The 21,316-nt window shown below is 32.7% G+C and overlaps 1 protein-coding gene across 4 annotated transcripts in view; it reads right to left on the bottom strand.

Annotated features, from left to right (window-relative positions):
* The window catches only part of LOC125051708 (torso-like protein), a 47,871-nt gene extending 30,666 nt beyond the window's left edge, over positions 1–17,205 (bottom strand). For 2 of the 4 annotated variants that reach the window (XM_047652229.1, XM_047652226.1), the window contains exon 1: positions 16,863–17,205. The gene's annotated coding sequence lies outside the window, so the exon portion shown is untranslated. The remainder of the gene's footprint in view (positions 1–16,862) is intronic. The other 2 variants (XM_047652227.1, XM_047652228.1) reach the window with 2 other exon arrangements.
* Positions 17,206–21,316: the final 4,111 nt, after the last annotated feature.

Below are 21,316 nucleotides of genomic sequence, written 5' to 3'. Positions count from 1 at the left end.
TTGGCAATAAATCGAGGAAATACTGCCAGCATTAAAGGTACAATGCCATAGGAACTAAACTTTGTAAATTAGTCTTAATTTTCAATTTTTATGTATGTTAAGAACAATGTAGATACCTACTATAAATTTTTATACTTACTATTTATTTATTTAATTAAATTAATAAATTATTTAAAATTGTTTGACGCGTGTTTCGTAATTAATCGTGACAATATAAATAGAGAAAAACACGAAAACATGTTGAAAGTGGTTTCACTAACGGATCACGTACTAATTAAGAAATTTAATCCATTGTTTTAAATTTGTGGTCAGAATTGGCTGGATTATAGTTTCGTAATGCCTCTTTAGCTCAGTAAACAAACGAGAATAATTTTAACGTCATATTATTTTATTTTGGATGTTTTTTCTATCAACTATATGTAATCTTGTAATGGGCATAGCGCAGACAAAGTTTGCGCCCACTCTTAAAAAATAAATATGTTTATTATGGAACATAAGATACAGGTACATCACTTATTCCACGTCATTAAATTTGAAACTGCAGGCATCCCTACACATCGGAAAAGAAGACAGAGGGAGTGAGTAGGCCGAGAGAAAAAGCCGGCGTAAAAACCTCTCGGTCTTCTTTTGAAATAGCAAATCATCAAACGACACTTATTTTAAAACAAATATCGCAAATTAATTAGAAGTAGCCTGTCTAGCACTAGTCCTAGGCCCTTTTATCAACTAGATGACCAGTAATGTACATATAAGATTCAGAGTCGAGACTTAAGGCTTAGTTAGATTCTCGTATGTCTAAACTAGTAGACTAGAAGCTGGACTAAGTTCTGTCATTAAACACTTATTTCTCCGAAACAATGAAATTCGTTTTAGACAAACGGGTGTCCACTATTAACAAAATGATAACTAAAAATCAGATGACAGATATTTTTTTAATAAAATTATTACAAGACCTATCAAGACCTTCAGTCGGACGAATAATGAGACAGTGGCTAGTTGCAAAAAAAAAAGAACCTTTATCTAGCTTCATGTTTTGTCATAGATTTCTATAACTTTTTTTACTTGGAGAATGCATTGCGTATACTCCGCGATGCGACTGCTTAGTGTGAGGGCTTATGTGGATATTACGCATAGCCACTAAAACCCCCAAAGCGTCACCAGCAATCGCCAGAGGCGGGATGCGATAACAGCAGAGCCGTTAATCCTCTTCTCGAGGCTTCTCTTCTACCCATTGTTAGTTAGAGATGGTAGCAAGTATCCTTCGCGGACCGGGCCAGTACTTGCAGGTATGGATCAGCATTCCTTCTTTTAAACGGATGGATCCCGTATGGGCAGTTTGGGTGGCGAGAGATAGATTATCATTATATAGTAAATAAAATTATATACAATGTGTGGGCTTTTAGTGAATACAAATTACTTGTGCAGTACGCAGCTCCGTAACTTATATGGTAATACATAAAAACGTGTATTGTTCGAATGGACTCTGTGCGCGGGTAATTTTATAATCCTCCACTTCTGTGTAACTCATGTTTTGCAGCCTTAACCTATGAAGACTAAGCGGGTTAATATTAATCATTCTGTCTACTTACAAATAGCTAAATGCTATTTAAATAGTTTTTTTAGCAAATAGAAAAAGCTTTTTGCTTGAATCAGTCTGCATTAAACAGGTAATTGCAAAACTATCTATTGCAGGACCTGTGTAGTACAAGTAACATTGACCGAGATACCGTTACATAACCTGTCTTGTATAGTTCGGTTTGTTTTGAAACATTGCCATAAGTATTGTTTTTTTACCCGCAAGCGATTTTCTACATAGATAACATGGTTCTGTCAATGATGCAAGGTTGTGCTCTTAATTTACACATCGTCACGGTTTATCATCATCCGATTTCTGTCTAGTGGATGACTCAGTGTACTCTGTAAGAGATTGTAAAATCACATAGTGAGATGTTTGAGACATAGAAATGCAGATAAAAAATAGCCAGCGGATACTTAAACGTATTTTCAAGTTTTTTTTTTAAATAGGATCCCTAATAACCTATCTGCCACGCGATCAGGCAGATTTGTGGCCTAGAATCTAAGTATAGGTACCGGCAAACTTCTTGAGCATTAATCACGGGAGTGGGGGAATGTGTGCGCAGCGCGGTACACAAACAAGAACTGATTTACCTATCACGCGATAGACACGTCACTCTCCCGCCGTCGCCGCCCCCCTTCCCAGTGATACCAAAAAATCGCTTCTGCGCAGGCAGGACATTTGTTTAAGATGTTTGCCGGTATCTGTACGGGAGTATCAAATTCTAATTCCTTTCCTATAAAGAGACTTTATTTACTTAAACGGGGATCGAACCTAAGACCTCAGGCCAACACTGGTCATATGAAGTATATATATGAAAAAAAATTGAAAATATATATCGGTTATTTTTTTTATTACAATATGATGTGAACAGCAATCATGAGAAATCTATTAACACATTTAAACGGTAATTAAGATTACAGATGTTTTAATAAATAATCACCATTAATCAAATATTTACACTTCTTAAACTTCTGATAGCAATGACCGCAATAATTGTGGGTGATCAAATGTAGAATATTCATGAGATCGTTTCCGCACGAAAAAAAAAATTGTTTTATTTACAAAATTCACGTATATATCCAGTGAAATACTAAATAGATACAGTAATGTGTGTACCTTATCTGATCTGCAACTAAAACACAGACATTTATACACACACATCTGCTGTGTATTTATCACGATAAGTATGGTAGAACATATACAGTGGACAAATGATTTTCGCAACTGCCGAAAGAAACCTTCGCAAGAAAACAATGATAATTCATATCAATAACCTTAATACCCACACAATACACAAAACGTGTTTATTTTACGTCTGCAAAACGTGCGCGCACGCAAATGACCATATCAACCCGGAACTTATTAAAACTTTTTGCTTATTTTTAACTACACAGTACTTTTGGAGTAATTAACGGACAGACAGATTGTATTGACGTAAGATTTAAGATTTTTATTTGAGCATCTTAATTAATTTTAGTTAATTAATTTAGATTTCAATATGATGTTGTTCTTCTCAGCCAAAAGATTTTAATATATTTACGTAAGTTCTGAATAATAAGACAAAAATGTTAATCACTACTATGTCTAGCGATAAATAATAAATAATACTATTTTTATATTTATTAAATTAATTATTAAGTTTTGAAAATTATTTTAAATATTTTTCCTTTTCTACATCTAATTATTATAAGACCAGCCACTGTTGAAAGGCCACAGATTATCAACTTTACGTAATCAGAGATTTGTATCAAGTTGCAATGGAAGGTAATCCAATAATTTAAAAAATGCACATTTTTGCACATTCCTGTGTCATTTTGTTCTGTACAGATTTCTTGGTTCAGTATATTTATTATAGTTGGTTACATATATTATTGTTGTATTTTAACGTTAATCTATATATATAAAAATGAAACCCGTTTTCCGTCGTCACGACATAACATGAAAACGGCTTGACCGATATGTCTGATTTTTTTTAATAATATTCCTTGAAGTACGAGGATGGTTCTTACGGAGAGAAAAATTAAAAAAAATGAGTGAAAAAGTCTAAAAACTTTTATTAAATTTATTTAAAAACTTACTTTTCTATATTCCCATACAAAATATTCGTAATAATACTTAAAAGTCAATTTGAACTTTAATACCATATCATAAAGTTCAAGTGTTAGTGGAGGGGTTCCGGGAAGGTAATTTTTTTTTTTTGACATAATGTATTTGTTGTCTTATCAACTTTCTTTTTTTATCTTACTAGCTAGACCGGTGTCCCGAATAGCAGAATAAGTATTTAAAAAAAATAAAGAATCGACTGTTAGGCGGTATGATGTTCGCCAGGCCAGCTAGTATTAAAATAAAAAAACAATTTGGTACAGAGGTATTTATTCATACGAAGAAGTGATTGTTTAAAATTACAGAAAACAAGTTATTATGTAAAATAATTAAAATGCAATATTTACGGTGGTGAACGTAAATCCTTCATAGTTAAATAATGTTTTGTTAATCAAAGTCCCCCAATTAGCTATAGGACGGAGATAAAGCTATTTTATTGATAAATTTGACAGTAGACAATGTACATTTATATCTATTTTAACTACAGCTTTTAAAGTTCTAAGAACACTTAACGAACAAAGTCTTACGCATACAACACAATATGGGTCTTGGATTCAGGGTCACATACTGCCTTGCGGTTCTGTAACTCACTTTTCGAACTCACTGAACTCACATTCTGATAAGGTCCCTCCTTGTAGTTTATTGTTGATCAGAATGCCAAATCGTAAAATGACTGCTTTACGACTGATTTGAGCGCGACCGCCGCTGTGAAAACCGCTGTGTGAGTTCGAAAAGTGAGTTACAGAATCGCAGGGCAGATATGAAACTTAGCGTGAATTATGACTCCCATATGACAAAATCCAATATGTTTTTGAAATCCAGAAGTGACACTTTATATCACTCTCAGAGTCAGGACTTAAGTAAGACGTATGCTCTGGATTTTAAGATACAGGAGTGATAGTATAGTGATCTATTTAGCATTAGTAATATTTTAGGAATGTAATAAATATTCTACAACAGCAAAAGATGTTTACGAAGTTACAAGGACATTGGCCTTTGATATGTTTCCGTCTAGTACAAGGTCAGATTTTAGATTAATTCACTTAATACGATAGAAGGAGTTTAAAACTTTTCACTATCTCAACAATCATTTTATTAATAATGATAAAAGATTTCGCTAGTATTAAACTTTTGAACAATTTTTCCTAAAAACATAATTTGCATACAGCGAGGAAATGCTGCAAGCATTAAAGGTAGACTGCAACTTTAAAAATTTGTTTTAATTTTCTATTTATCTTTATTTATTATTACTATGTAGGTTAAGAATATTGTAAATACTGCATATAAAATAACGATTACAATCGGCTCTATTTGTTATCAAGATAAATAATGAAATCTATCATTACTACACATTTTAAAACATAAGATACAAACAAAAATATTGTATATTTATAACACAGTGAACTTTTTGTAAATAATTTAAAAATACGTTTTGATCATTATTCTTAAGCGCAATAAATTCAGACTTTTTAAATAATGTGTCGACATAATCCTATTTTGAAGGTTTTCTTAATTAATAATCATGATTACTTCATATATTAATTTATTTAATGATTAAAGTGTTAATGTATCGATAAGTCAAATTCAATTCGTCAGGAGTCATAGCGGTAAACTATGAATATTTTTACCAGCTTTTTTGTATTTTAGTTACGTCAAAAATGTTAACCATGAAAACATTACGACATTAAGAAGGCCAGTAACGGACATTGCAACAGGCACAAATGACAAGTCCCAAATAAGAGAATTAGTATTCAACCCGTGTCACTGCGCATCCTCCGCTTGTCTGTCAATCTTTATACGGGTTATACGATGCTTCAAGCCCACATAAGTTACGAAGATCTGTATCTATATAAACTGTTGTGAATTTTGTTATTAGTAGGTATACTCGTTGCCATGGTAACGATGTAACCATAGCAACTAATAGATGTTCGACTGTTGTATTGTTGAAATAGGATATATGAGTAACGTTAACAGACGTCCCGTTTTGAACGGGACCCTTTTCCAATGATGAGTCCCGGTGTCCCCAAAATGAACTGTGGGACGCAAAATTGTCCCGTTTTCAGAAACCGCGCGAAAATTAAAGCAGCAGAATATAAAAAAAAACGTGCCAAGAGTTTCATTCTTATTTGAAATCGTCACCAGATATATTGAAACTAATTTGTTCTTCTGATAAATATAACTAAACATTTTGGGTACCTATATTTTGTGATTCGTAACTTTTAAGCCAACTAACGTTTTCTAAATAAATAACTTTAAAAAAGTGTTTTTTTCATTGACTACTTATTATTTGACCTAAATTAAACCAATGTCCCGTTTTGAGTCAAATAATAAATGGTCACTTTATATACGAGTATGATTTAATATTTTTTTCATTATAGGAAACAGTCTAAGAAAAAAATCTGGAGCTTCTTTTAAAGCTAGTTTTAAGAGCTATCAAACCATTTTTTCCGTTAAGTTTGACATATTTGCCAGAGCTCAAGACGGCATTGTGACTTGAGATACGTTTATTATTAATATAATAAACGTATCTCAAGTCACATACAAGGTAGGGTAGACCGAGGCGAATCGGATCACAGGGCGAATCGGATCAAAATAAGAAATGTGTTGATAATTCAAATATCACATTCACATAGAACGCACTCAACCGGCGTTTTGTGTCTGTCCCTTTACTGAGCACCTCCCGACATAAGCAGTATTTCGATCGCGCTTGTGGATCAGTGGCAATGCCGCTCGTCAGCCACTCGGTTTTTTGTGTGTGTCGCAATTTGGCGCTCATCTAAGGTTACGTACTTACGTTTTCTTTGTGTCATATGACGGATTTGTCTTAAAATTTAACTACATTGGTTTATATTGTTAAGCAAGGTGTTAATATTGAAGAACCAATTCGCGTTTAAGTATAATCTTAGAGGTTAACGTCTAAAATATTTATTTCAAAGGTCTTAATTACGGGGCTAATCGGATCATATCCTTAGGGGCGAATTGGATGATACTTTTAAACTGATTTATTACATGTTTGAGGTTATTGATTCATATTTATTTCATGACCGCCGGAGAATGGTGTCAAGAAAAAATGAAAGAGGCTGTAAATTAAGTCCAGAACAAAGAGTTGACCTTGCGTAAAGCTGCTAAGAGTTTTTCAGTACCGTTCACGAGCTAACAGAAAAAAAGGAACATAATATATATGTGAATTATGTGCCAATAATTAAAATTGATCTTATTATTATATATTTTTACTGTTTCCAAAGTTATTTAACACTATACCTTAAAATTTTGTTATATTTTGTGCACGATCCGATTCACCCCGTATGTTGGGGCGAATCGGATATTTTCCTTTTTTTAGTTTTTAATAGCTAATTAAGAGATTATATGTATGATTTAAGTTTTCAAATATTTATTTCATAGGTAATTGTTACTTCTTACGATTTTATCAATAAAAATAGCATTATATAGCACTTTAGTATGATTTACTCAACCTCAAAGAAAAAGTGATCCGATTCGCCTCGGTCTACTATACATAATTGTATCTTAGTTTTTGAGAAAAGACTCACACATTCGGGGGGAACATATATAAAATAGATAAATAATGTTGACAGGTATTTGCTCAAATCATTTAGTAAACGAATGAAATTGAGCGCAATTTCTATTTTAAATAGAAAAATTAAGTCTAAATTAAAAAGAACTTATAATAATAATAAAAGCCTGTTATTTCAGATACTTTACATTTCTATAATCACATTGATTTCTAGGTATCTGTGTGCCCTCTTCTGGCAAAGGATCCTCTAAATCCCATCATTGCTGTGCCACTCAGCCATATAGCTGCTGTTTTCTTAATCTGGTCTATCCTCCTTCTAAATCTATTTGCGTTTATTGTACCATGGGCACCAGTTTAATACATTCAATAAAACTTAAACACAACAAACAAAGCAAAAGTAATACACTATTAACATAATTCGACGATTCCAGTGCTTGGAATCGCCATCAACTGTTATTTATTTAGATATGGATAGCCAATCGATGGCACTAATACAAAGAGGAAAGATTTGTATTTTTATAACGTGTTAACGAAAATCCGCTTCAAGAAATTCTTTGAGGAATAAAATTCTACACAGAGTTTGTTTGTCCAAAATATTAAATTTCGGGAGTGGTGTCTAGTGTACTGAACTATCTGAGGAGTATAGTGAAGAGCTTATCTCAAAGCTGAGCTTGTTAATATAATTAACTGAGAGAGAACCAAGTCAGTCTTTTTGGGGGCCTCATAGCGTCTTATTAAGTGGCAGCTAGGTGAGAGGTACCGGGGTTCGATTCCCGGTTCGAGGGCAAGTTTTAATTTAATTTAAATTTGTTCTCGGCCTTTGGGAGGGTTGTGCGGTACCGGGCTTAAACCGTACATGGAGGACACGGTCGAATTTCTAAGGACAAGCACGAATTATAAAAAATTATATACTTGACGCTGGCTAATGCACAAATCGTGCCAGAGCCATTAAAAAAAAAGTCAAGTCTTCTCTCTTCTGTCCATTTTCGACCTTCGCTGTGTGTGTGTGTGAATTAGGAGCCTGAATTTTAATTTACCAAGCAGGGATTGCATAAACTTGGTTTAAGTTTCCATCAATCTAAACCAGTAGTTTAGGAATAACAGACAAAATCTGCTATAACGACATCGAAGGGACTACTTATATTTTGTCGTAAAAACTGACAGTCGTAACAGAATTCAGCCGGGACCTTTGCTATTGGTCAATATAACCGGTATGTTATTCAATAAGATGTCGCCGTAAACGGTTTTGACTGTAGTCAAATTTCTTAATTTTGTCACTCACTCACTGACAGACCATCAAAACTCTAAGGCATTTTTCGCAGACATAGAAGCTTCAATAGCTTTAGAATAAAATTAGTGTTTAGTGTAGGAAAGGAAGGAAATATTTAAAATTACTAGCTGACCCGGCAAACGTTGTTTTGCCACGTACATAATTTCTAGAAAACATTATTTTAGTTCAATAAAAATAACTATCTACAATAATAAAAAAATAGAGGTTGATCGTAGGGAGGTGAAAATTAGGGGTTGTATGTATTTTTGTCTGCTGTATCATAAAAAAATAAAAAAACACATCATTTTTTCTAAAAAAAAAAATTTTTTTTGGGGTGGACACGCTTTATCACTTAGGAGTTTTAAAGATAGAAGTAACCAATTCTCAGACTTACTGAATATGAATAAAAAATTTAATAAGAATCGGTCGAGCCGTTTCGGAGGAGTTTGAGAACGAACATTGTGACACGAGAATTTTATATATATTAGATTGTAATATTGATATGGTCACTATAAGATGGTGTTAGGTTAGCTAATTACGTATTAACTTAAGATAGAAGGTCTCTTAAGTAGGGAGTGAATAAATTAACCTACATGGTATTTGTTTAATATAGATCTTAAAACATTTTACAGTAGACAAACTGCGTTGCGAGATTAGACTTTTTACAAGTTATGTTTTTGACGGCTTACCTATTCATTTTAGGCGGCCGGCTAAACCCGAATTAACGTATGTGCGAACCAAAGTAAATATATTACTATATTACTTTCGTATTACAGCTAGCTAAATTGTATATAACAAGCAATATATATAGCAATAATTACACCAAACACATTATTGGTATACAAAGAGGAAAGACGTACATATAAAAATAGATGTCTTAAGAAATAATTACATCAACACAATATATACGAAGAGGAAAAACATATATAAAAATAGACGTCTTAAGAAATGATTTTAGCACTGTTTAAAGAGAAATCAATACTTTATGGTTAAGTTGCAGCTCGCCTAAGTGGATCGTGGTAGTCACTTCACAATGGTTAGTTTCTAAGAAAGTTTAATAGGGCTGGAAAGTTCATTTAGTTATGTTTTGTATGAGGTTTAATTAACAAGTCTGTGAAAACAAATAACAGATTCGAAGGTTCTTCTCAATTTCTCTAGGATGCCATCAATCCGCCCGGGATTCAAACGTATACTTAATTGGTCAATAATGCTTCCATACTAGTAACGCATTAATAAAAGTGACTACTTACAATAGTTTTATGTAAAATACTATACATTAGCATTATTTACGAATGTAAAAATCATCTATCATTGGTAGGTCATGGCTTAACACAAAATGTATTTCTTCGTAGAACTCCGGCGCATCGGAGATCAATTTCGCAACACGACCTTTGTGTGGAGATGGCCACGGTCGGCTTCTTGCCATATTTTAATTCAAAACATTAAATTCAAGTTCCAGAATTTGTCGGATATAACCGGTACCAGACTTGAAGTAAAGTGTTTTGTTTTTCTCTCTTACTTCTTAAGTAACAACGAATGTGAAATACATTTATAAAAAAATTCCGATATATTAACCTTGCTGTGTTAATTATTTCCTAGTATTATTACTTTCTTTATTCCTACATAATTATGTATTTACAATATAATTCGTCATATTCGTAGAATAGTGACGGATCTGCAAATAGTAAACTAAAACACAATTACAAATTAATATAATCGTGTTTGTTTTTGTCATAACTATTTTAATTCATATTCTGTTACTATGAAAATTGGCATACAAGCAAACAAAGGGGTTTTTTTTGAAACAAAATAAAAATAATAACATTAAATTACACAGTTTTCTAGAAAAATCACATGCTTCTACAAAATCCGTTACTTTACCGACTGATTAATTTTTCGATTTAAAACACGTGTTTTTGTATTATTGTAATTTATAATATAATAAAAAATTACATATATTTATAATATATGTAATTTTTTTTAATGTAGCCGTAACATTTAGTCAATCTACTGGATTTTGGATTTTTTTCAAATCCAACATTGTTCTACGATCACGACGGACTATATTCGCGGATGCTTGGCAGACCCATGCGACTTCTTCAATACAAAGAGTTCCCTCGTGAGTTGCTGCAATATTGCGGGCTACTTGATTGTGAGGAAGTTGCATGGATCTCGTTAGCGCTGCGCCTTCTTATGTTCTCTATGTGTAATTTTCTCAAATGTATATATACTTTCTATAACATATTTACAAAAAATCTTTTGTGGAACTCGCGGTATCGCTGCTACTACTGTCATTAACAATTGAATGGTCAAGTGTTAAACGTCTTCGGTAATTATTGTCAGTATTGACCATACGAACACATAGATATTTTATTGCGATTTCTATAGAATTCACGAATTCCAGCGATGTTCATTTTGCTTCCGTTTTGATCCAAATACGCTTAGTTCTCAAGTGTTCCATATTAAATATTGCTGCTTTACTATAACACTGAATTTCACATATTGTTATAGACACGTCTTAGACGTAGAATAGTATCGTGAACTATTCCTATACAATACCATAAGTTTTCGACTAAAACTCCTATAAAATGTTCCCGCTAGGACCAACTTCAAAAACCCCTAAATATCGATTAAAACCCCCTAAAGTTTTTGTTGTGTTTGGTTTGAGAGATAATTTCAAACATGCATTAAAAATACATTCAAATAATATAAAATAGCTGTTATCTCGATATTTAAGTATTAGTTATTTGATATTTCTGTTTAAATTTGGTTTAGATTGTTGGTTTGGTTCGAGGCTTAATATAAATTGTATAAAAGAAAAAAATCTTGAGGAGGTCTACATTTACCTAAGGGGCATGTCCATCTTGATTCCTCTATATTTGGAAGGAAAGATACCCAGGGCAAATGCAAAGCCATCACTGACTAAACGTATTCTATGAGAATATTGATGTTTAGTTCCACATACATCTACGCATTGTCCGTGCAGGTATCAGACTCTCTTTGTTCAGTCAAGTTTAAAGTGAGCAACAAATCCTGAATGATCTTATATCAGCAATTGACCTCGCCTGATCTCATCACAATTGCTGCTTCCTATCCATTTGATCCTTTAACCTATATATAACGGATGCCCACAATCACAGCATCATTTATCATGAGAAAGTGTAATGGAGATTTAATTTTAATGCATTTCATTTTATCCATTTACTAAAATATGATAAATTTATTATGGATGGAAAGCACCGCAAGATTTCTGCAAGTAAATATGTAAATTGTTATAATATGTAATACGTGATGAATTGTATTTTTAATTAGATTAGGCCCAAATATCGTTTCATCATGTATGTATAACGTCATAACAGTTAAATGCTGGGGGCATTGACTACAATTTACTACGGACAAGAAGAGCTGGAAAGAATCTCTTCGCTACCACCCATTTGAATTATAAAATGTGTGTAAGAGGCTACAACTATTACACCTTCCTGCAGAATGAAAAATGCGTTTAAAATAGGAAAAAATTGGGTAAGATTTAGAAAAGTGATACGTTTCCATGTAAAAGGAGAACACACTTACAGTTATATTACAGATACCGGCAAACTTCTTGAGCATAAAATAAGGGAGTTGAGGAAAGTTTGGAAAGTGATTTGTACAGGTACAGAATTTTTTCTTCATTCTTTATACTCAAAGGAGTGTCTTAGGTACAAAATCGTTATCACGGAAATTACCTCCTTCGACACATCCAGCTTACAGAAATAATCTCAGCAATTATGGTAGCGAGATTATTTAATTAATTCACGGAGTCTAATAGATCGATTCTGTTGTCAAACTAGTGACCATGACCACATAAAGAGAAACGAAAATTTTAATTTTCGTTTTCGTTTTTCTTTATGTGTTATCCTTTTGATTTTGGGAAGGCCCATTGCAAGTGAATGATTGTTAAATTATCTGAGCGTAGAATGTAATTTCATATTTAAATTTATCGCCTTGATAGCATTGGTTTTTGAAGAGACCTCAGATTGCAAAAGCAGCACGTGGTAATACCGGTTTTGTTGTGCAATGATGTCCTTATGTGAAGAAGTATTGGTGCTGTACCTACATAAAATGTAATATAAAATCTATACCATTTTATTATTGGCTTGGTATCAAATCGTCATGATCGTAGAAGAATTCGAAGATCGGATTTGAAAAAATACAATTTTTATACTATTTTGACTAAATATTACTTATATTATACTTATTAATTTTTAAAAAATCCATGTGTTTTCAAATTAAGCAGTCGGTAAGTTTCAAATTAAAGTGACGGATTTGATAGACGATCATTGAAGCATATGATTTTTCTAAAACTAAAACTGTGTAATTTAATGTTATTATTTTGTTTCAAACCAACCCTTTTGTTTGCTTGTATGCCAATTTTCATAATTACATGAATTAAATATATATCATATGAATTAAAAAAGTTATGCGAAAAAAACTAACATGATTATATTATTTTGAAATGGCTGCCCTGTTTTACTATTTGTCAGATCCGTCACTATTCTATGACTATGACGAAATGTTTCATAAACATTTTACTTTAGATACTTTAGAGACAAAAAGGTTTATAATCATAGTATCGAAAGACATAAATTTTCTTTATATTTACATAATTTTGCAATTAGAATAGTCATGAAAAGTTTGTTCGTGTCTTAAATCCACGATTACTTTTTGTTTCATCTGAATTCATAATAGTCACGATATCTTTCAATGAGATTCACAATATAATGATTTTTATAAAGCGGCTGTTGAATTTATTGCATTAATGCGACTGTCCATTTCTATAGGTATTTTAAATAATAGAATATTTTTATTATCAAAATAAGACAAGTCTGCCGCAACGAGACATTTCAAAAGTCTAAAGTCAAAAATCATTTAGTCATAAATTAAACATTAGTAATTTTACATTTACTGCCAGTTCTCAAATCAAGGGCGTAGAACGGAAGAGAAGAACTGGCAATAAACTCTCCGCCACCCTTTTTAATCGTTTGTAAGGCTTGATGGAACGTCAGATTTTGTGTTACTTTTTCAGGTCTGTCACAACTTGAAGCTGGGGAAATATGATTTATGTAGTTTTAGGGGAAAAACATTTTGGTTAATATGACGAGTGTAGCTATTTTTTAAAATTTCGTTAAGTACGTAAACATAAAATTCTTGAAATATTCCACGAAATACAGTCGAATATTTATTCGATATAATAATAAAACCTGTTAACAATACCACATTTATTGTGACATTTGCATTCAAGGATAGAAAACCTGTTTGTTTTGGTAATAGTCTACGGAAATTATTTAGAATTCAATAAATTATTTAAATGTTTTGATTATATGAGTGGAATAGTATAATTTACATGTTACGCCGCGGGACATTTGCGATATTATTTATTTCCGAAGCGGAGATGACATTTCCTTCTGGCTATTAAAGCTAAAGGGTCTAAAAAGTGTTATTATTACCCTATACAGTAAACGACATATCCTGAATCAGTTATCTAAGTTACGCTGGACTTGGTGCGGTGATTTCAATCTTATACCAAATCATAATTTGTATCTACATTCTTGTAAGTGTAAGCGAAAATATGACCGTTTTATGGAAAAACAGTAATTAGTAAGAAAGGCACAGGGATGACGCCTTGCTAGTGCCATCTTCACCTTGATACAACAGGAATAAGACGCCTGTTGTCTGTTATATTTATTCCTGTTGTATCTTCACCTTGATACAACAGGAATAAATATAACTTATAACGAAAACTTTAGCTTTTTTCCTATACGGAACTAACAACAGAGCTGGTGCGGCTTGTGATGCGGCTGAAAAAGCTAAAGCATGACCCCTGTGAGATCCTTGTTCCGTGGGGTCCTAGCGCTATAAGGTTTTTTAAGGAAATGGCAATAAGGTTAGTCGACATCACAGAAGACCGAAAGAATTAGTCTATATATTCAAAGAAGGAACGCTGCCAGTATCTTCGGAGCCATGCCTCAAAGGACTTCTTTTAATTATATATTTTAGTTATTTTTTTAAGGTTAAGTATTGTTTTTTGTTAAAGTAATTTAAAAATGGTTTTATCAAATATAACTTATTACTAAGACTTTTGATTTAATAAACCTAGTGTAGTGCAAGTGCAAGTGCGGTATCTCGGACACACGAACATAGTGTCAAAACATTACATATGTATATAACACTAATACTGTTAAAGATCATTACCTTAGTTTCAGCTATTCACTAGTATGTAGAAAATTAAGTGACAATTACTTATTAGCCATACTTAATTATTGTATAGGCTAGATTGTAATTCATGTAAAGCACTCTCTTTTGTGATCTCTATTACAAAAAAACATTAAAAAGATATTGATAATTAACGATACATATAATATATGTATATACGTACAAACTATAACATTATTGTAATATTGACAATAAATCACATTATCTGACAAATAGTTACATATTATCTGATGACAAATTAGTATTGCGCAATTAATGTGTTATTTCTATATTTATCCGTAAATGGCTTTCTTGAGAAAAAAATAAATGACAAGAATGGAGACCTATTATCAGTTGTATACACGAACGAACATAAATATTTCTATGCAATCAGAGAGTTTAGAAATATGTCAATTCAGTGGTCAAACGCGTCGTTTTATATTTTTGATTGCCTAGGTTCTTACGATTCCTGGCGAAACAATCCTTGTGTCCCGGCAATCTATATATATATAATGAAAATGGTCTTCGTTTGAGGCTCAATCACGCCTAAACCACTCGTATCGGCATGAAACTACCACCATTCGATGCGAATTTTTTCCTAGATGGTTTATGGCTATTTATTTATTAAATTCCAACGTTCCTTCATTTTTTTATTGCTGTTTTACTTTTATGAAAATTTATCCATACGGACTTCACCGCGGAAACATTCGGGGAGGCTTCCTAGAACCTCTAAACGTCAACATCTGTTAAAAACTCGATTTTCGAAATATTTCAATTTTCTTAGCGGGAAGTTAAAAAGAAGAATAATAAAAATATGAAAATAAAATAAAATAATGAAACATAAAATTTATTTTAATTCGTCCAGCAAAGCGGGCGCGACACGGCTAGTTGCTTATAAAAACAAAATTTGTTAAAAAATACGGATATGAGATTGATTGGTCCGCCTTGGTACTAGGACACTGAATTCATATAACATATAGTAATATACGTTGAAAGTACGATTAATGTTGTCAACCCCGATAACAATAATTATAAGAGACCCAATGGGACGAATTTAGTTTAAACAAGGGGTCAATTGCACCATATACGGTGGGAATATTTTAACAATAAGTAAAGAATATTTCACATTATAAACAAACTATGGCGTATATGGCATTTAAGTTTAAGTAATAATAATTTACATACAAGCCCGAGAAACTGGCGGAGAGTGGTGTAATAGGGTAAAACCGAAAGTCCAAAAAATATGTAATACATCTCGTTATCAAAATTTGGGAAAAAAATGTGAAACCTTGAAACTAATTCAAAATAGGTACATATATCCGGCATATTGGATTTCCTTGTTTTTCATAAAAAATGAGATAACGTTGTGATTTTAAATAAGAAGTGACCTTTAGAGGATATTTTTTTGTTAGTTGCAAGGTGATTCTTAAGTGGTTGAAGACACATGATGTCTGAGAGAATTTGATGAGATGAATAGAAAAACTTCGAGGTTTGTTTTGTTTATGAACAGTTGAACTTATTTTAAAGTCGGTAAACAATACCAAATCGTAAGTTAATTTCAAAGACAAAGGAATACCGACCTCTCGATAATACAGATAAATATTTTTATCTAAATAGAATATAACATTAGTACTAAAAACTATTTTATTAAAAACATTCTTGGATTGACCGCTAATGAATATAGTTTAATAGGCCATTAAAATCAAAGCGTCTTGTCTTATGTTAAAAAAAGTTATCATAAAATGCTTTTTAATTCAAAATTTCCTTGAGAAGTACTCATGTAATTATTTAACATAAATATGCACTTGAACATGAATAGTAAATTAGTTTACTTCTATTCATTCGAGTCAAAAGAGCAATTTCTATCGATGTAGTGCAATCAAATAAGATTATTCAACTCCAAGGTTGGCTAACCGCAAATAAAGCAAAACTACAATACCTACTGGTTGAATTTAATTCATATGCCTTGGATAAAAAGAAGTGTCGTATCTTGTAGTTCAAAGTAAAAATCTTATTTTTATTTCTAACCGTTAAGAGCAAGTTATAAAATGTTTATGTTGATTTCTCTATTGTAACCTATAACTCTAATAATAATTCAGGGGTTAACTGTGTGTCATCAAATTGATTAATAAAGAAAATATATTACTTACCAGTTACAAAATCCCATCAAATTAAGTAGAAGCAAGGATGTTTACAGTATAATCGCTAATAACATCCTTCCATATCTAAAGCACAGGTTGACCCAATCACAAACAATAGGACACAGGACGCGAAATCACGACAAAATAAACATTTATAAGCTAATCAAACTGCATTATTCAATAACCGAAATTTCACTAAAACACGATTAATTAATGTTAAAATTAAATTAATTTCATACTTTTTATCTCAGAAAGCGTAACTTTGTCCTTGTACAGCCGCGGTAAATCGTAAGCAACAAAATGCGACTAACAACGGTCACTGACAGTGACTAACTGAACTTCAAGTTTAACTTTTAACTGAGCTAAACTTGCTTAACTTGATTTTACCACAATGTTGTATATTCCATACTTGCATCATTTTGTTAATAATCCGACACAATAATATGCTTTGTGCGATTATCATCAAACTTAATTAAGCTTGAGACACTCCGAATTTCGTAAGACAACGGTTTTGCAAAATAAAATGTTTATTTGTAGTAGCGCCATCTAAGTTAAGTAGTAAGTACTACAACTATAAAGCGTATCAGTGCCATCTATTAACTTGCTAAAACATCAATTATTTTTTTAGGCTAAGAAGTGCCATCTTTACAAAACTTCTTGAACTAGACACATTCAGAGGATAATGAAGTCATTTTAGAAATAGTATTCACAGATAGAGGGTGTAATAAACAGAAGACGTTTGAATGTACATTTAATTGTGTTAGCTAATATCGTATAATAGTATAAAATCTAACTACTTTTATATAAAAAAATTTTCTACACTTCCTATGGATTAAAAATGTTAATATAAAAGTAACTAAATCTTTTATTTTTATAAGCTATGTAAGTTTTTGATAAATAAAAAATAGTTAACATGATTTAGTTATTTCTCTTATTTTCTATTAGGACCAAAGAATAGATTTATTTAATTTTCACTTTTTGTAAATCAAAAACTAGGATAACTACCAAATTGACGGTTAGACAGTTAAATAGAGAAAAAAAATAGTTTTATTGGCATTGTTAACTCGATTTGGCCATTTTTCGACTTAATGAATTTTCGCTCTACGGGGACGATATTTATTAATGGTATTTATAATAGAGGGCGTTTTGTTTGTCTGTAGAAATTAGCATAAAGTGACGTCTTTCATATATTGCACTGTGAAAATAAAAATAAAAATACTATTGTATGCTGCTGAATGTATTAATATTAAAATTCATAGTCCATTAACAAAGCTAAGTCATATTTTAATTATCCTTGAACGAGGAGTGAGGAGTTAATCACCAGATCTACCTTTAACATTCACGGGAGTTCCACTGTTAGTGGCTGCATTGCCACCGACAATTCTGATACCTGGTCCTTCATCAATTGGCAGTGTGTCATCCATTGCTGTTGATATCACGTTCCCATCTGTATCTATAATGATATATGGTTCTGGATTTGACGGATCAGTGATTTCAACTTCTTCCACTGCTTCCACTCGTCGTTCTTCCGCCGTTTCGTTCGCACTCAAATTTCCTCCATCAACATGCTCTTTACAATGTTTATTATTCTTGCACTTCCTGTATATACATCCTGAATGCTTACAGCCAGAAAGGTGTTCAGATCTATCGGCTTCTTTCGATATTACATTTGAAAAGTCTTTACAGGGCTCTTCTTCATCTTGTTCATTTTTACATACTTTCTTTGTTTTACATACATTATATTCACAAGTTGTTATTGTTTTGATAATTTGTACCGTTGTAGTTTTTGATTTGTCTTCTTTGTTATCAATTAAAAGGTGGCCAACCGGTATAATACCAAGACTTTGAATAGTGTTTTCCGATATAAAAAACGCTTCTAGGAATAAAATACCAGAAGGTATTTTGAATAAACCATTGTTAATAACCTTATTTATTAAATCGGATTCACCTATCAATATTGGTCGTAGTTTAAGGTTGAAGAAGTTTATGTCTTTCACGTAAGAACCGTCTAGTTTGGCAGAGGAAAGTTTAAAATTCTGTATAACATTCCTAATGAATATTTGAAGTACATTGACGTCTATAACTTTAGAAGAAAAGTTAAGTTGATTATGCAGAGCTTTCACCATGATATTCAACCATTCGTCAAACTTCATATTGGAATTGACATCAAACTCAGGGTACAATTCATTTATAGTGTGATTCGGTGTATAAACCATTATTTCACCAATTTTTTTATTTATTTCTAGTTGGCCATTTCTAATATCTGTCTTACCATTAATTCGTAAAATGATTTTTACATTATATGGGAATTTATGTAGTTGCTCTGGTTTGTAGCGGATAATAATTCCCTTGTTTAACCAAGTAGGATAAAACTTATTTATTTCTGTCTTAACATGTTTGTTACTACTGGGATACAACTCTTTTTTGGGAAATTCATCTTGCGAAGTTTTTCCAGGTAAAGTGCGAAGTATCTTAATTTCTCTTGATCTGTCTAAGTAGCCGAAATGATCCTTATTGTCTTTGTTTAACTCATTTATGAGGATTTTTGAATTATCTTGGTTTATCAGTTCTTCTGGTAAATAATGGATAGGCTTTTGTTTTGGTGACTTTTTTACAGTTACCCAAGAATCATCATTAAATATTAGCGTATTATCAATGGATCTGAAAATTTCATTTGCGTCGTATGCAATATTGGGGAAGACATGTTGCTTCGCTGAATTGGGAATGTAGATTTTATGTTTACCTGTGACAGAATTTTTAAATACGTAGACAACCTTCCTAAGTTCTTCGGAACCTGGAGTTGGATGAAGCAAATCAGTTATCTTGGACGCATGTACCGGACTTGGTGGTAGGCAGAAACAATCCTTTTTCGGTTTATTATGGGACAAAAAAATTTGCCTGGAAAAACATATTTCAGTTAGTAATATTCGGTTCTTAAATATATCTGTGTAAGATGTTTTTTGAATGTAATGGTAAAAAAAAACTTACTGGGTACATTGCGATAAAGCAACCCATGCTAAGAAAAGCGTTATCTGAAAGCAATACATATTTGTCAAAATTATTTATATAGGAATAAACTTGAAGCTTTCACAGCCCTTATTTTGATCGTATCCTAAAATGCCTGTCTAAATCAATAAAATAATTCCCCTATAAATTTCATATATGTATTTACACTTGCTCATTGTAGCCTAGTGGTTTAGGTTAGCTAACACAAATCGCCTATTTAGTATCCAATTTCAAAGCATCAGATTGACAATTAGTACATCATAAGATGTCTAAGCAAGGGTGCTTAATTTTGTAATCTGTTAATCCACAAATTTCTCGGAAACAAGAAGTAATATCGAGATGTTTTCAATTAATGGCATATTCAGAGACAAGTATTTCCGAACCAATTCAACTTATCCTCCTTAGGGTCCTTCAAGAAAAGAGCGTACCATTTCTTGAAAGGCCGGCAACGCACTTGCGAGCCTTCTGGCACTGTGAGTGTCCATGGGCGACGGTATCACTTAACAGCAGGTGAGCCTCCTGCTCGTTTGCCTCCTATTACTGTCGCCGCACACGGGCCACACGCCACAGCCACAAACGCCGCCACGAGAAGCTAGAAGCGGCTACAAAGGTAGCTGAAGCGCGCGACAGCCACTTGTGGTCGGTGGTCGACACTTGCGGTCGGTGGCTGCTACTTTTTTTAACCCTTGCCTGCAGTATCATAATGGACTCTGACGAAGAAGGTTTAATTGCGCTACTTTTGATATAAAGACGTCGTCGTAGAAGGCGAAACCATAGTTATTGGATACACAGAAAGACATTAAATATCCCCTCACCACGACAGGTCGGTAATCGACAACCATTGAACTATACATGATGAAGCATTTGGCCTCAGTGAAAATATGATGAGGCCATATTCTGGAAAATATTTGGACTCAGACAAAAAAGTTTTCAATTATAGGTTAAGCCGTGCCAGACGTTGCATTGAGTGTACCTTTAGCGTACTAGCAAACAAATGGAGAATATAACATCGCCTATTAAACACTTCTGTTCATTTCTCAGAAGAAATTGTGAAATCTTGTTGAATTTTGCACAACTTTATTCACAAAAGGGATGGTTTCAATTTTCGTCACACTTTGAAAATAGTGGGACTCGAAAATATACAAAATACAGGCTGGCCAGTAACACGAGATTTCTTCCCAGGCCTTCACTTTTTCTCCTATATTACTAAAACTATCACTTTTTGAATCCCAAATCGCAGGACGGGATTGTATCTCTGATATAAATAATTCTATATCCATATTTATCTACCTATATGAAACACAGACTACGTGCGTGCGTTACCGTCGACTTCAGGTTAACTGAGGTAAGGGAGAGAGGGGCGCGGAATCGCGCGAGTGGCGTGTGGCGGCTTTTTGTGTCGGCGTTTAGTGGCCGGTGCGAGCCACAAGAAGCAAGCTGCGACGATTTGTAGCGTG

This window comes from Pieris napi, chromosome 8 (genome assembly GCF_905475465.1).
Source record: "Pieris napi chromosome 8, ilPieNapi1.2, whole genome shotgun sequence".
Taxonomy (NCBI): domain Eukaryota; kingdom Metazoa; phylum Arthropoda; class Insecta; order Lepidoptera; family Pieridae; genus Pieris; species Pieris napi.
The sequence above is the reverse complement of the archived record's forward strand: the minus strand, read 5'-3'. Positions and strand labels throughout refer to the sequence as shown.